This window comes from Myotis myotis, unplaced genomic scaffold, assembly GCF_014108235.1.
Source record: "Myotis myotis isolate mMyoMyo1 unplaced genomic scaffold, mMyoMyo1.p scaffold_m19_p_2, whole genome shotgun sequence".
Lineage (NCBI taxonomy): Eukaryota > Metazoa > Chordata > Mammalia > Chiroptera > Vespertilionidae > Myotis > Myotis myotis.
The window spans coordinates 72,636,268-72,652,258 of record NW_023416324.1 but is presented as its reverse complement, the minus strand read 5'-3'; the positions used below and the strand labels follow the sequence as shown (position 1 = coordinate 72,652,258).

The 15,991-nt window shown below is 40.7% G+C and overlaps 1 protein-coding gene and 1 pseudogene across 1 annotated transcript in view; one reads left to right on the top strand and one right to left on the bottom strand.

The window, feature by feature from the left end:
• LOC118677504 overlaps positions 1 to 6,496 on the top strand; it is a 32,512-nt pseudogene extending 26,016 nt beyond the window's left edge.
• DCDC2 (doublecortin domain containing 2) overlaps positions 1 to 15,991 on the bottom strand; it is a 194,284-nt gene that overhangs the window by 67,621 nt on the left and 110,672 nt on the right. The gene's annotated exons all lie outside the window — the stretch shown is intronic.

Here is a 15,991-nt window from a genome sequence, read left to right as displayed (position 1 = left end):
TAGTTTGATAAATGAAGAAACCATCAAACAAAATATTTGCATTTCAACATAGTAGTTAATGGATGTAACTAGTCCACATATATTTGCATATATGGTTGTATAATTGGGCTGGGAAATAAGATAATTATATGCATTTAAGTAGGTTTATTTGCCCATTATTTTACTTACCATCTATTTACTGAGTATCTGATAAAAAACAGATTAAATGCAAGTTATATCAAGAGGAGTGACCCATGGACCAGCCTTTAACCAGCCTCTATCTAATCTAGTAAGAGATAAAGGTAAAATGTGGCTAGAGTTCTGCACAAAGGTATAGCAATAAAGACTAAGTCAGTCTTAGGTGGGAACAGGATTCAAGATCCAGGAGAAGGTTTATGAATATCTTAGGGGGAGGGCACACCTAAGTTGAATCTTAAAACAAGTTTTGACAAAAGAAGTTTGGGTGGCAGTATGAGTGGGGAATTTTTCAGAAAAAGAAGACTGTAAAAACCAAGAGAGAGTATGGAGCAAGGAGGAAATTACAAGGCATTTAGTGTTGTGCAAGTATCAGGCCCAGTTTAGGAAGTGTTGAAAGATGATGCAAAGCATCAAGATTGTGCCTAGATTTCAGACATAGGTAGATATTGATGACATTGACCAAAATAGAAAGTTTGGGGGTGGAGGGTGGTTAGGTAAGTTTTAGCAATGTTGGATACAAGGGTTTTGAATTCCCCAACATGCTCATCAGTGTCCAGGTGTCTGAAGAACAATCTCTCTCACCGACCTCTATTTGTGTCAATAAACTTATAAAATAACTGAATACCATATCCATAGCACACTGTCAAATATCTAAATTATGATAAGATAAAAAAGATAAATGAGTAACAAAATCAAGACCTGAAATAATCCTGACAAGCTGAAATATAGAACAACAACATTAAATTTAATAAGAAAATATGAAAAATCCTGTATTGCAGGATGGCAAGATGTGACTTGACAGCTCTTCATGTAAAAATAAATGGAAATTTTAGTAGCACTTAAACTGAATATATCCTCTACTGAGTCTGAAAACTTGGGACTCCATTTATGGAAAATGCACTACATTTTTTAACAATACATTTTTCCAACTGAGGTGGGCCACCAAACTCTGAGAGTTCCACCCAAATGTTTCACTGGCCACCACAGGAACAGTATGGGCAGGTAAACCTCCCACCTGTCCAGAAAATTCCCTCCACCCAGAAACCACCTCCCTTTACTTAAATATATAAAGTGGATTTTGTGGAAATTTTCCTTTAACTAATGGTTTCTACTTCCTAAACCACTGATTGTGATCCTCAGGTGTAATCATCACATTCTAAATTCTGCTCAAGTCAAACCATATCTTGGATGTTTGTGTTCAGTTCCAGGCATCTCATATTTAGGTGGCCACTGAAACGCCCAAAAGTTTATAGGTGGAATGTAACCAGGATGGGAAAATCCAGAAATCCTTCTCATTGAGGAATACCTGAAAGAACCAGGATGTTTTAGCTGGAGGAAGACTGAAGTAAATATTGGCATCCAACTCCAAGTATTTAAAGGGCTGTCAAACAGAAGAGTCATATTCTCCACACAGTCCTTCTGATGAGGCTTCAGCAGGGGCAAAGAATGGAGATTTTGGGCTAACACAGGAAGGGATCAGACCCATTCAGAGGAATAGAAATGGTTGCTCTGTGAGGACATGGGCTCCCTGAAGGTATACAGGCCATTCTATCTGCTAGGGAAAAGTTTGCTAGCTTTAACAGCTTTGTTTTGCATTTCTAGAATATAAGACATGCATAATCCCAACTATATTCTCATTTGGGGCCTCAACTCTAAGATAGCCTGCTATACTTCCCAAATTCATTCATTCAGCAAGTACCACGCATTCATGTCAGAACATGAATACTTTCAAGCATGAAGCAGACATGGTCTCAGCCTTTACGCAGCTCACAGTGCAGTGGAGGAGGCAGCTTTGTGAACAAATTCTTACAGTACATGCTACAGTACAAACCCGAAGAAGGAATAACATGAATGGCATTCCCTTCAGGCCAAAAAGAAGAGTCACAGGATACCATCCTCCTGCTAGACCCAAGTCCCTTTAGAAACACATGTTTCCCAGCCACCGTTATCTTATTTTTCAATCCTAGGTGAACCCCTTAGTTCAAAGTGTTTTCTCACTTACTCTGTATATCTGTTCACTCTCGCTCAAGCATGTCAAACTCCCGGCCCTGGGGCGCATGCAGCCCACAACGAATATTTTTGTGGCCCAGCCAATATAACGGTATGTAAGAAACGTTTTAATAAAAATTTCATAACTTAATTTTTACAATATCCTGTTATACATAATTATTAATAACGAACTACAACATTCACTAATGACCGATTACTATAATCGTGTTGCATGCATTTCCCTTACACGCAGGCGCACCATTTCTTTCCACTAATACTAGCAGCGAATGTTTTAGCAGCTGATTGCTACATCCTTAGTCTTGGACTGACTTGTTTGGTGTGCGCAACAGGAAATATTTTGCTTTCGGAGAACAAGAAAAATAGGTTTATTTGTGTTACGCTTATTAATTTGTGCAGTTATTCAGTGTCTAGTAAGTTAATGTTCAAGAAAAAAAATATTTTTATTAAAATGTCTATTATTTTATGTTAACAATTACTCATGTATTTCAGCCCTTTGTATTCAGCATGTCTCTATCGAAATAAACCTACATTTCTATGAAAATTGAAGCTTTTGGTTTTTTTTGCGGCCCACATAAACTTAAACCTTGTTTATTTGGCCCGTGTTAGCCTTGGAGTTTGACATGCTGGCTCTAGCTGTTGTAGGCATACATTTGGATGACTGCCTGATTGACAGACAATCCTCTTTTCTTCTTGCAACAAGCATTACCCCTCTAAACACTGAGGTGGTCATGTGACCCAGCTAATCATAAATCATTATTCCCCACAGGACAGGTCCAAGGGGAGACACATGATATTAAACCAGCCAATCAGAATCCTTTCCTGTGATTTTATTTTTTCAATCTGAATTTAGGAAAAAAGTTATCTTTACTCTTATGTTCCTGGGCTAAAAGGATATAATCCAGGAACTGCCTCCAGCCACCTTCCCCTCATGTGAGGGAAGCTTGTGTGCAATAAGGAAAATGAAACCTGGCCCAGAAGAATCAGACCCGAAAGACACAAACACAATAGTGTGGATGCTTATGTCCCTGGTTCCACTTTCTGAGGTCCTTGGCTTTGCCCTAGTCTTTAAAGTTCTTTTTTTTTCTTTCCCAATTTGGTAAATTATCTATTTAAATATTCTCTATTCAACAAAAATATACATATAATGAGGTCACTCTAGAAAATAACATGCCAATATAAGCTGGTGCACAATGTGCAAAAGATAGAAACAAAAGGGATTATGTGCTTTCATTTGTGCAACTCAGAACATTTTTGAGCACTAACAATGTGACAGGCCCTGTGTAGGTGCTGGGGACAGAGTAGAGACAACAGGTATGCAAACCAGCAAGGACAGGTTTGTATAATGTAAGTGCATACAGATTTGAATATTGATGAAATGTAGTTAAAATACACATTGGAATCATGCATGGCATTATTTGTAGGTATAAAAGTTGAAATATTTTAGAACCCATGAATGGCAGTCCTGACCAGTTTGAAAGCCATAAACAACTAGTGTGGCTGTTGGCCACAGTGATAAGTGCCAGCTGAAAATCAGCCCTGATTACAATCATATTACTTCTTTTAATTCACCCTAAAAATTAATTATCATCCTTGAATCTTCAGTGACTTTAAGGGGATGCATCAGAAAGCAGGAAGAGGTTAGAGGTAGCAATTGAACATGGAGTTTATGCCAGTGTTTCTGATTACGGGTATCACGCAATTTATCTCCTGTGGATTGAACTGTAAAGTTTTTCCATGGGAGTTTTGGGCTAAATATGAAATTGGTGGACTTTCACAAAATCATTCGGTCAACAAGTTAAGAATAGACCTATTCAGTCATATTGCTTTTCAAGCTATTTTCACTAGCTAATTTACATAGTGGACCCATGTAGTGGAAAATCATTAATGTTGTTATTTTGATTAGCTGGCATTTTGGAATAAAGGGCTTACAGACTACGGGACTAGTCAATTTCAAAATCAAAGCAATCAAAAGAGTCTAATCAGTGCTCTGCCATCCCAGGCTGGACTGATAGCATCCTGTCACGGTCAGCAACAAGACCCCCCACAGAACGAAGTTCCAGAGAAAGCCAGGAAGACAAAGAATCGATCTGCTGCAGCTGAGAGTTCAGGGTATTATGGAAGTTTCCACTGCCCAGACGCAGCAGGAGCAGCTTCATTTCAATTAAGAGAATGAGAAGGAAATTGAATATTATAATAAGATAATGGGCTCCTGCATGGGCACAACTGTTTGTGAAGTCAGAATGTCTGTTTACAAAGTGCCTGATATTGGTATCAAACAACCAGTAACAATGAAAGGAATTGGTAAATGCTTCCTCCAGTGAAATCATTTTCTGCTAGTTGTGGGATTCAAGGACTTGTCAACCCCTGCGGTAGAGTACAGGCTGAGTGAGGTTTTACCATTGGTTGAGAAGACCAGTGACCTTCAGCCAGCTGATGGTCCATTATAGCCATGCATAGGGTATGATTAACCAAAACAAATATTTAAGGAAGAAAGAATGGCTCATGTGTTTTACTCCGCAGTTCTCTTACAGCCCTTTCCACAATGATGAACTGTGAGACCTGAACTTCTACAACGCTGCATTTTCTCCATGGAGCCTCCAGAAGGACAGGATATTGACAAAATGTATGTCATGTCATCGTACACTAACACTTGACTATGTCTCACGATGAGGTCTCATTTACAGGTTCCAACAAAAGGTACAATTACTAGCTTTCTTTGTATTTTATGGGAAGGTTTCAATAAAGAAATCAAAATTAAAAGATCTGAAATAAAAATAGGCAGTGGACCACATTTTTGAAATACATATATCATTTGGAATTTTAAAATAATTTCTAAAATATTCCTGAACTACAAAAACTCTAGAGCAAATAAAACCAAAAGATAATTTTTCCATTTTCATGAAAAGTTCACTTGGGAGATACTTATATGTCTTTTGGCCATGTTTTCAAAGATATACAAAGTACTTGGACAGTAATTTCCAAAGAGCTTATTTAAATAGGCCACCCACTCCCAAGTCCTTCACACCTGGGACTGTTTACTCTTTGTCTGTGTTTTAATGCCTTATTCCTGAAGGACAGTAGGCTATATGAGTATACTTCATATTTTATGGACTTAAATGGAAAATACAATTTTCTCATAAAAAGAAGTGACCCAAATATCAAATTAATAGTCTGTTATTGAGTGGCATCCATATCATCCATAAAATAAAACCTGACTCCTTAGTCCCAGGCCTTTCAAGTTCCATGTGTGGCTTCCTGTCATCCCACCTCATCCCCAGCCTCGTTCACTATTCCCCAGGCCTCTGAGCCAGGGTACATGCTGGTCCTCCCCCTGGAGCATCTTTCCTCTGTTGGAGAGGGTTTATTTACCTTCATTTCAGCCTCAGCTCCAGAGTCTCCCCCAACCTTTCCCTGCTTCAACCACCCCCAGGCAGAACCGAGCCTCTGCTACAGCACTGACCACCTCACAGAAGTGACACCTAATTCCTCACAGAAGACCCTGAGCTGCCTGAGGACAGACTCTGCACTCTGTCCACCCAGCACAGAGCCTGACAGGGGCAGGAGGTCCATAAATGCTGAATGAATGAATGAATGAATGAATGAGCGAATGAGAGAATGTGTGTATGAATGAATATATTCCGCTGAGAAGGCACTGGACACTTCCAGTCAAGACAGCCTAGGAGCCTATCCTCTGAGGCATCTCCTCTGTCCAAACACATAGCAATGAGCCTCCATAGCAATGCAAAAGAAAACAGATGAGAAAATCTGAAAAGACAGAGCCAGACTCAGAACAAGATAAACCTTTCGCTGGTTAAAAACAGAATGGAGACCCCACCAGGCTCCTGGTACTACCCCTACCCAGCTCGATACAGGTCACCAGCATACTTCCCACACCCACCACAGGCCTCATTCAGCAGCTGGAAGGAAGGTGGCGCTTCACAGACAGCAAAGGCCTGGAGGAGCACATGAAGGCACTAGGCGCAGGAACGGCTCTGCGGCAAATGGGAGCCATGGCCACACCAGACTCTCACCCCTTCTGAAGGCCAAAGCCTCACCGTAAAAACTGAGAGCACATTGGAAACAAGGCAGTTCTTGCTTAACCTGGGAGCGAAGTGTGCAGAGATACAGCTGATGGCAGAAAAACTCAGGCTGCCTGCAGCCTTGAAACAGCGCATAGGTTCAGCATCAGGAATGGGACGGGAAGGGAAGCACCGTAACCACCATTTCGAGAAGACTGGGAGGTGGGAAGGGAAGTTAGAGCGTCATGAGCAATGTCACCTGTCCTCAGATCTACGAAACAGTAGAGTAAAAATTCCACCCTCCTCCTGGACAGGAACTAGCTATGAGAATGAATAAGCTCAATGAGCAAATAAATCTCTCTTCATGTTTTTTGTTGTTGTTGTTTTCATTACTACGTTTAGTTCTCTTTATCACAAACATTTTGCATGCAACTATTTCCGAGTGTTGGTTTAATTAGGATCAACCTTTTGGTTAGTAAATAAATATCTTTCTTTATGCTTAAAAAACACACAAAAATAACAGATGAGAATCAAAGTGGTGAGGGAGGCTGAAACCCTGGGCATCTGAGTCTCTGGTCTGGAGAGAGGGGAAGAGGGAATAGTGCCGGAAGCTCCTCACCTGCAGGGCAACAGAGTGTCGCCCACAGATGGAACCAACACCAGGCCTCGCATGAAGCTGTGCCCTTTAGAGAGTCAAGCAGACTATGCTTCATCCATGTTCTTCCACCAGCTAGCTGCGTGATTCTGGGCAAGTTACCAAGCCTACCTGTGCCTCAGTTTCCTCATTGGTGAGGCTAATAAAGGGGCTGAGGGGCTCCTTTGGAAGGAAGGCCCAGGCATGGCCTGTGACCATAGGGGAACCAAGCTGTCACTGATCCGTGACTGATGCCACCATGCACTGGAGACCCTTCACAGCAGGACCCCAACTTCTGCAGTAAGTCCAGTTCTGGCCTGCAGGGTCAGACAAACAGAAGCAACCCAAAAAACACAGGGATGGGAGTGGAGGGGATGAGTGGACAGTGAAGAGAGCTCGGGAAAGACACAGACAAACAAGAGTCCAGAGATAAAACTCAGTATGTCCTCACCTCTTGTTTTATAATTTGAGTTAATTTTTACTTCAATTGCAATGCCTGTTTTTCTTTTCAGAACCTACACCTATAATGAACATTAACAATGGTTATTATTGCAGCCTCCTACTAAAGAGAACTCACCTTCTAATCAACATATTACTGCTACAATCGAAATCTGCTTCTGTTTCTAATGTTTCTTAAAGAAAATTCAGAAATGGTGACCTCCTGAGTTTGCTTCTAACAGTCCAGATGAGAAAAACTAGTAAGTACACAATTATTTGAAATCAAGACTCCCAATCAAAAGACTTTTCTTAAAACAGAGTGTATGAGGTTGGTTTAAAAATGAATCAGGAGAGGTGGGAAAAGGGCAGAAAACTCACCCACTGAAAAATTACATGTGATGAGTAGAAATTGACCTTTCATCACACGGCTGCCTCTGATGCCCAAGACTCTCTCCTTCGCTTGATCTGGCTGAGTAAATGTCACTGTGTTCAATGAGAACCATGAATTCTGCATCTGGAAGGTGAGGACAGCATTGCCCTCTGTAAGAGTATGAAGCTCGTCTCCCCAGCCTCCCTATCTCCCTTCTGTACACTCTCCTCTTTTTTTACTCTCCATTCCCCACGCGGCAGAACGATGCTCCTGTACTCTTCCCCAGCTCCTGTGAGTCCTTGCCAGCGCTCCATGTCCCAAACCCCAATGGAATCCCTCAGTGCAAACTCATGCAACTGAAAGTAACACAAGGGACCGAAGTGACACAGGTTCTCTCCTGCTACAAACGCACAAAATCACACAGTGTGAATGCAGAAGTTTTAGTCATGGTTAAGCTGAAAAGAAAGAGCACTGTGAATATTAGTTCACCATGGAAACTTACAAATATAGTGCAGAAACTAACCAACACGGGGGAGAGTCAATAGGCAAAATAGAGAATTAGCACCCCCAAGTGCAGGAGATAATAAAACAATTTTTAAAAAGACTATTTAAAAGTGCATTAGTTTGCATTCTCACCAACAGTGCACCAGAGTTCCCTTTTCTTCACATCCTCCCAAACACTTTGCTCTTGCCTGTTGGGTGACAGCGATGCTAACAGTAGTAGGTGAAATCTGATTGTGGTTTCCACTTGCATTTCCCTAACAATCAGTGATGCTAAAGATCTTTTCAGGTGCCTGTTCTCTGTCTTTGGAGAGAGGTCTTCTTTGAAAAAATGTCTATTCAAATCCTTTGCCTATTTTTTAATCTGGTTGTTTTGTTGTTGTTGTTGAGATGTAGGAGGAATGGCAATAGATAGAAACTAGACTTCTGGTGGTGAGCATGATGTACAGATGTTAAATTATGATGTACACCTGAAACTTATATAATTTTATAAACCAATATTAACTCAATAAAATTAAAAATAAAAGTACATTAAAATGATTAGTGAAATAAAAAGAGAATAGAAGCAATGCTGAAAAAATCAATATAAACAGATAGGGAACCAAGATGACGGCATAGGTTAACGCCGGAGTTTGCTGCCTTGAACAACTACTTCAAAGGTGAAACTAAAAAACGGAAGGGACATCACCCAGAACCACTGGAACGCTGGCTGAGTGGAAGTCCTACAACTAGGAGGAAAGAGAAACGCATACGGATACTCAGAGGAGGCGCAGTGCTGAAGTCAAATTCTGAGGTGCGGAGTGCACGGAGCGGGCTGGCGGCGGAGGGCGCGGTTGGCGTTTCCAATCAGGAGGGAGTCGCAGACTCTGAGCTCCAGATACAGGGGAGTCTTTAGGGACCCAGACTCAAACGGGAGAAGCGGGACTGTCTGGCTTCGGTCAGAGCGAGTGCAACTTTCTCTCCCAGCTTTGCAGCGGGTGCTGGGACTCAGAGAGGCAGAGCCCCTGGGGACAGGACTGAGAGCCGCCATAACTGCTCTCTCCGGCCCACCCTGTTGATCCTGTGCGACCCACCCCGCCCAAGGCCTGCACAGAGGCATTTGCCGGACAGCCTCAGGCAAAGGCTAGATTAGCACCTCCCTAGAGGACAGAAGTTCTATCACTGCAGACACAGCTGATTCTCGTAGCCACTTGGCCTGGAGGTCAAACCCTCCCTGGTATTAGCTACAACAATCAAGGTTTAACTACAAGACTGCGCACAAAGACCACTAGGGGGTGCACCAAGGAAGCATAACAAAATGCAGAGACAAAGAAACAGGACAAAATTGTCAATGGAAGATATAGAGTTCAGAACCACACTTTTAAGGTCTCTCAAGAACTGTTTAGAAGCCGCCGATAAACTTAATGAGATCTACAAGAAAACTAATGAGACCCTCGATGTTATATTGGGGAACCAACTAGAAATTAAGCATACACGGACTGAAATAACGAATATTATAAAGACTCCTGACAGCAGATCAGAGGAGTGCAAGAATCAAGTCAATGATTTGAAATGCGAAGAAGCAAAAAACACCCAACCGGGAAAGCAAAATGAAAAAAGAATCTGAAAATGCGAGGATAGTGTAAGGAGCCTCTGGGACAGCTTCAAGCGTACCAACATCAGAATTATAGGGGTGCCAGAAGATGAGAGAGACCAAGATATTGAAAACCTATTTGAAGAAATAATGACAGAAAACTTCCCCCACCTGGTGAAAGAAATGGACTTACAGGTCCAAGAAGTGCGGAGAACCCCAAAGCGCGGAGAATTCCAAACAAAAGGAATCCAAAGAGGACCACTCCAAGACACATCATAATTAAAATGCCAAGAGCAAAAGACAAAGAGAGAATCTTAAAAGCAGCAAGAGAAAGAAACTCAGTTACCTACAAGGGAATACCCATACGACTGTCAGCTGATTTCTCAACAGAAACTTTGCAGGCCAGAAGGAAGTGGCAAGAAATATTCAAAGTGATGAATACCAAGAACCTACAACCAAGATTACTTTATACAGCAAAGCTATCATTCAGAATTGAAGGTCAGATAAAGAGCTTCACAGATAAGGAAAAGCTAAAGGAGTTCATCACCACCAAACCAGGATTATATGAAATGCTGAAAGGTATCCTTTAAGAAGAGGAAGAGGAAGAAAAAGGTAAAGATACAAATTATGAACAACAAATATGCATCTATCAACAAGTGAATCTAAGAATCAAGTGAATAAATAATCTGATGAACAGAATGAACTGGTGATTATAATAGAATCAGGGACATAGAAAGGGAATGGACTGATTATTCTTGGGGGGTAAAGGGGTGTGGGAGATGCGGGAAGAGACTGGACAAAAATCGTGCACCTATGGATGAGGACAGTGGGTGGGGAGTGAGGGCGGAGGGTGGGGCGGGAACTGGGAGGAGGGGAGTTATGGGGGGGGGGAAATAAAAATAAAAATAAAAAAAAAGAATGCAAGACATTATTTAAAAAAAGAAAAAAAAGAAAAAAATCAATATAAACAAAAACTGGAAGATTTGGAAAAGGGTCAAATAGAATTTATAGCAATAAAAAACAATGTCACTAAAATTTAAAACTCAATGGACAGATTATATATCAAATAGATTATACAGATTGTCCCAACTGAAGAGAGTATTAGTGATCTGTAAGATAGATCTAAGGAAATTACCAGAATACAACAGACAAAACAATAAAAATCATGAGATCAAACTCCATCTAGCCAAATTCAAAGAAAGCAAGTTGAATACTTTTCCATAAAATAATTATATATCATGAAATGATATAATGTTTACTCTCCAAGGATTATTTATAGTTCTTTAAAAAAATTTATTATTCCAAATCACTACATTTTTAGTGGTGAAATGTCAAAAAAAACCCAAACTTCTCTAACCCATTTAAATCAATGCCATCTTATAGGCATTCTGTTTAATGAACCTGTTTATCAGATCTGACATAGATAATGACAATGAGTCTTGGCAAGTGGGAGAAAAACCAGTTTTTTGTTTTTGTTTTTAACTGTCTTTCCTATATCCATATATATGCTTTCTCTGGCTTTGCTTCATGAAGCATATATACTGAAGTGAAGAGGAACTGTTATGAGCCCTAGCCAGTTTTGCTCAGTGAATAGAGCTTCTGCCTGTTGACCAAAGGGTCCCAGGTTTGATTCTGGTCAAGGGCATGTACTTTGTTTGCAGGCTCCTCCCTGGCCCAGGCCCTGGTCAGGGCTCATGCAGGAGGCAACTGATCAATGTGTTTCTCTCACATCAATGTTTCTCTCTGTCTTTCCCTCTCTCTTCCACTCTCCCTAAAATCCAATGGAAAAATATCTTCAGGTGAGAATTAACAACAACAACAAAAAAAAGCAACTGTTATGAAATGAGTCCCATTTTCTCACTAATTTTGATTATGAAATCACAAGTGTATACCCATAGAAAAAGGGTAACCCTCCCCAAAATTAAAACATCCTGTAAAACAGCTTATTGAGGCTCAGGCTGGTGTTAACATACATAAAGGGGGTCAACTACTGTTATGTTTTGAAGAATCCTAAAATAAACACACAAAAAAACAGTGTCTATTGGCTGGAATTCCACTAATTACCCTAATAAATGTGCATAATTCTTGGAAGAGCCAAACAATAAGACATTATTATTTGTAACTTGATGCAGCTGAGCTTACTGTAGTCTTTTCAACATGTCATTTTATTGGGGAGGGGAAGGAACCAGAGATGGTTTGAGGCCCCAGATACCTAAAGATGGGTATACTACAGATGGATATGCCAAAGAAGGGAAAGAGACACTGAAAAAGAGAAAGGAGAATGCTCCAAACTTCCAAAATAAAACTCCATTTAGTCACTCACAAACACATGCTGGGCTCTCTTCAACACAAATAAGTGATTACATATCATTATCACACATGAAAAACAATTGTTTTAAGAAGGCCAGTTTGGACCACAGAGTGAGCTGTGTAGAAATTCAGCTATCTTCTTTAATAGCTGTGTGATCCTATCTAATAAAAGAGTAATATGCAAATTGACCATCACTCCAACACACAAGATGGCCACCCCCATGTGGACATAAGATGGCCGGCAGGAGAGGGCAGTTGTGGGGGACCAGCCCTGCAGGGGAGGGAAGTTGGGGGGAACCAGGCCAGCAGGGGAAGGCAGTTGGGGGGCCAGGCTGGCAAGGGAGGGCAGTTAGGAGCAAACCAGGCTGGTAGGGGAGGGCAGTTGGGGGCAATCAGGCCAGCAGGGGAGCAGTTAGGCATCAATCAGGCTGGCATGGGAGTGGTTAGGGGGTGATCAGGCAGGCAGGCAGGAGAATGGCTGGGAGCCAGCAGTCCTGGATTGAGTCTCAGGCTGGTGTTAATATACATAAAGGGGGTGGGATCCCAGGTGGGATTGGGCCTAAATGGGCAGTTGGACATCCCTTGAGGGGTCCCATATTGAAGAGGGTGCAGGCTTGGCTGAGGGACAACCTCCCCTCCCTCTGCATAAATTTCGTGCACTGGGCCTCTAGTCTTAATATATTCTTTAATGTGTCTCCAGCTCAGTTTCTGCGTTGATAGATTGGGGAAAAAAATACTTTCCGTTTTTGTGGGTATTAAATAAAATCATGTAAAGTGCTTCGTAGAACACCAGTACTGTGTAGCTGCTCAAGAAATTTAGTCACCCTTGTTACCTTCAGAAACGGCATCCTGCAGCTCTGGGGAGCAGGGCTTAGAATGCAAACACCAACCCCTTCCCTGACCAGATCCAGAATTCACACAGAGACACATGGTCTGAACATCTTCCAGTCTCAGGTTCCTTCTCTATAAAACTGAGACAGTAGATGCTTTGTTGCACTGTTATGAAAATTAAATTATATGGCCTGTATAAAGAACATAGAATAGCACCTGGCACATAGGAACTCCTTAATTAACAGTAGGTATTATTATTATTTTTAGGCACAATTTGCTATATAACTGGCAGGGAATATGCGATTAAGCAAATGTCACTGTATGACCTTTGGAATAGTAAGACACAAAAAGGCAAAATTTAATTTGTAATTCCCTCAAGGGCAGAAAAATCTGTCTGCCACATGGCAGCTACTTCACATATTGATGGCTAACCCATATAAAGAGATGTGCTGATCCTTCACAAAACCAAAAACCAAAAAAAAAACAACAACACAAAAAATGACACAACAAATAGCCCTGGCCAGGTGGCTCAGTTGGTTGGAGGGTCATCCCATACACCAAAAGGTTGTGAGTTCAATTCCTGGTCCGGGCACATGCCAGGAGGCAGCCAATGTTTCTCTCTCACATCAATGTTTCTGTCCCTCTCCCTCTCCCTCTCAGTCTCTCTCTCTCTCTCTCTCTCTCTCTCTCTCTCTCTCTCTCTCTCAAATAAATAATAAAATAAAAATAAAATATATCCTAGTCCCGCCAGTGTTGCTCAGTGGTTGAGCGTTGACCTATGAACCAGGAAGTCACGGTTCGATTCCTGGTCAGGGCACATGCCCAGATAGTGGGTTCAATCCCCAGTGTGGGCCATGCATTAGGAAGCCAATCAATGGTTCTCTTGCATCACTGATCTTTCTATCTCTCTCTCCCTCTCCCTTCCTCTCTGAAATAAAAATATATTTAAGAAAAAAACATAAGGATTTAAAAAAACACAATAAATAAAAATGACTACAAACATTTTCAAAATATGAGCTTCTGCATAAATGTTAATTTAAAATGGAAGCTCAACAGGGAATAACTACTAAGATGTTTGAAAATATAAAGCATCTGTCTTCACATTATACCAATTAACCTAATGCCCTTACTCCTTTTAAAACTGTAACTGCCAATTACCAATATACCATCCAGTGAAAACCTTTCGTTTGGTTTTTGCATTTAATCATTTTAGGTATTTGTTTTTAGGAATGAAATAGAAAGATGTAAAATGAAGTGACCATAATCTCAACGGTCCCTTATACTTAGGTTTTTGTGATTCTTATTCAATATGTTAAAACTCAGTCCTACAATAAGCCATTCATTCTGAAGTGACTCACTTAAGAATATTTGGCGACTCCATAAACAAAGGGATTAGCAGAGTGAAAGGCTCTGCTTTATGATTCTATTGAAAAAGAAAGTTAATGTGAGCTGATTGCTTTCAATTCCACTGTAATTAAAAATATATTACCAACACAGCTTCATGGAGATGGGTTTGAATTGCTGAAACCTATTTAACTAGTACAAATTGCTAAAATTCTACTTAGGAATCTGATAGCTTGAGTTCCATGTAGGAAGACAATTCTCTATTCACTAAGATACTTTCTTTCTATTCAACTGAAAAATTCAATAGAGCTTCCCTTTTAAAATTTTCAAATAATAAAGCTCTAGCTTGGCCCACGACTGTGCTGCTATGACTAATGTAGCCTTTCCTGAGGGAATAATTTCAGAAGTGGATTTGGTAGTTGCAAAGTGCCTATAGCTTAAGTTTCTATCTTCATTATACCCTTGTGTGTATTTTATCCAAACCTAAATAAACCCAACCAAAAGTGTTAAATTAAAAAACAAAATTGTTAAGGGATAGAAAGTGAGAAGAGATTTCATTGTATGACTGTAGATTTCTTTGAGAACCACATTCCTCAGGAATATTGCACCCTTAGCTCAGTGCCTGAACACAGTAGATACTCCACATAGACTTGTTGAGTGAGTGATGATTCTGGTCCCTCCCAGACCATATTTCCCTTTACATTATCTACGTTTAAGTTTCAATATTCTTTGAATTGTAAATATATGAGTTAGAGCTCTTATTTTCTGCTTCAGACTGGGATCAATGATTATAGTCTAACAGGATGAAAGACATTATATAGAGGAGGAAAAATGACTTTCCCTCTGCCCCCTAAGGTTTAGTGCCTGAGGTGTGTAAACTCAACTGAACAAAAAAATTAACAGGAGAAAAGTTCCATTTCACATGCACATGTGGACTTCACAGAAAAGAAGTGAAAACTCAAACATGTGGTTAGGGTGGGGGCAGAGGGAAGGCTATATACCAATTTAACAAAGGGAGATAAATTATGGAGTAGTGACTAACAAAGGAAAATGATTTGGGGACTTTCTGGGAGTGTTAATTATGAGATGGTAAATACACAAGGAAAACTAATAGAATATAAAGGTTATTTTGAAAGCTTTACTTATGTAGCTTTAAGTCAATGCCATCTCCAGTGAGAGCCCTCCCTGGTGATGAAGAGCTGCTCTTCTTTTCCCGTATGGGAAAGGAGACAACTTTCCAAATGGAAATGTATACTCTGCTTTTAAGCAGAAAGGGGAGGACAAAATGTCCCTCCAATGTCTACTGTTTCTCAATGGTTGTTAGCTCAAAATAATTCTTATGCCAAAGTGGCATATTTTGGGGCGGCATATTCTGATCTCTTTCACTCACTGTAAAAATAACCAGGATGTAGCCATGAGTGAGGGCAGCAGCAGGCTCATTCATTAACCGTGGTATGTGCCTTAAGCACAACTATAATTTGAAAGGCTTAATTATTAGGCTCAAGTCCTTTGTGATTTGTTGGGTTTTGCCCTAGTTCCTGACAGCCTCCCTCTCCCACCCTCTTAACCTCATCTGATAAATCTCTCTGCTAAGAGAGCAAGAGGTGGAGAGTGAGTGGTGGAAGACAAGTTTTGGCCAGAAAACCTTCAGGCAAGTTGGAGTCCATTAAGCAAGAGGTGAGTGCAAATAGTAATCAGAAGTGAAGAGGCCAAACTCAGATGTCAAGTCCCTGTTATTAAGGAGAAGAGAAGAGAGCCAAGGGTACGCAGATGCCTGGATCCTA